Genomic DNA, 1645 nt, shown 5'->3' on the forward strand with positions numbered 1-1645 from the left:
AGTTTTATGGACTTCCGTCTGAAGATCCTTACCAGTTTTTAACCGAGTTCTTGCAGATTTGTGAGACTGTTAAGACGAATAGAGTTGATCCTGAAGTCTACAGACTCATGCTTTTCCCTTTTGCTGTAAGAGACAGAGCTAGAATATGGTTGGATTCACAACATAAGGATAGCCTGGACTCTTGGGATAAGCTGGTCACGGCTTTCTTGGATAAATTCTTTCCTCCTCAAAAGCTGAGCAAGCTTAGAGTGGATGTTCAGACCTTCAAACAGAAAGATGGTGAATCCCTCTATGAAGCTTGGGAAAGATACAAGCAGCTGACCAAAAGGTGTCCATCTGACATGTTTTTAGAATGGACCATATTAGATATATTCTATTATGGTCTATCTGAGTTTTCGAAAATGTCATTGGACCATTCTGCAGGTGGATCTATTCACCTAAAGAAAACGCCTGAAGAGGCTCAAGAACTCATTGACATGGTTGCAAATAACCAATTTATGTACACTTCTGAGAGGAATTCCGTGAATAATGGGATACCCCAGAAGAAAAGAGTTCTTGAAATTGATGCTCTGAATGCCATATTGGCTCAGAACAAAGTGTTAACTCAGCAAGTCAACATGATTTCTCAAAGTCTGAATGGATGGCAAAATGCATCCAACAGTACTAAAGAGGCAGCTTCTGAAGAAGCTTATGATCCTGAGAACCCTGCAATGGCAGAGGTTAATTACATGGGTGAACCTTATGAAAACACCTATAATTCATCATGGAGAAATCATCCAAATTTCTCATGGAAGGATCAACAAAAGCCTCAACAAGGCTTTAACAATGGTGGACGCAATAGGCTAAGCAATAGCAAGCCTTTTCCATCATCTTCTCAGCAACAGACAGAGAATTCTGAACAAAATACTTCTAATTTAGCCAATCTAGTCTCTGATCTGTCAAAGGCCACTTTCAGTTTCATGAGTGAAATAAGATCCTCCATCAGAAATCTGGAGGCACAAGTAGGCCAGCTGAGTAAGAAAGTCATTGAAACTCCTCCCAGTATTCTCCCAAGCAATACAGAAGAGAATTCAAAAGGAGAGTGCAAGGCCATTGATATAATCAATATGGCCGAATGCACAAGGGAGGAGGACGACGAAAATCCTAGTAAGGAAGACCTCCTGGGACGTCCCTCAAGCAAGAAGGAGTTTCCTATTAAGGATCCAAAGGAATCTGAGGCTCATATAGAGACCATAGAGATTCCATTATATCTCCTTCTGCCATTCATGAGCTCTGAAGACTATTCTTCCTCTGAAGAGGATGAAGATGTGACTGGAGAGCAAGTTGCTCAATATTTAGGAGCTATCATGAAGCTGAATGCCAAGTTGTTTGGTAATGAGACTGGAGAAAGTGAACCTCCCTTGCTCATTGGTGAACTAGACACCTGGATTCAGAAAATTTTACCTCAAAAGAGACAAGATCCTGGCAAGTTCTTAATACCTTGTACCATAGGCACCATGACCTTTGAAAAAGCTCTATGTGATCTAGGGTCAGGGATAAATCTTATGCCACTCTCTGTAATGGAGAAGCTGGGGATCATTGAGGTACAACCTGCCTTGTTCTCATTACAATTGGCAGACAAATCATTGAGACAAGCTTATGGAAT

General features: G+C 41.0%; 1 non-coding gene across 1 annotated transcript; it reads right to left on the reverse strand.

Annotated features, from left to right (window-relative positions):
• Nucleotides 1–239: 239 nt before the first annotated feature.
• Nucleotides 240–343, reverse strand: LOC130938467 (small nucleolar RNA R71). Its single transcript, XR_009069630.1, has one exon. It is a non-coding gene; the product is annotated as a small nucleolar RNA R71 (small nucleolar RNA).
• Nucleotides 344–1645: the final 1302 nt, after the last annotated feature.

The sequence above is a fragment of the Arachis stenosperma genome, chromosome 6, assembly GCF_014773155.1.
Source record: "Arachis stenosperma cultivar V10309 chromosome 6, arast.V10309.gnm1.PFL2, whole genome shotgun sequence".
NCBI lineage: Eukaryota > Viridiplantae > Streptophyta > Magnoliopsida > Fabales > Fabaceae > Arachis > Arachis stenosperma.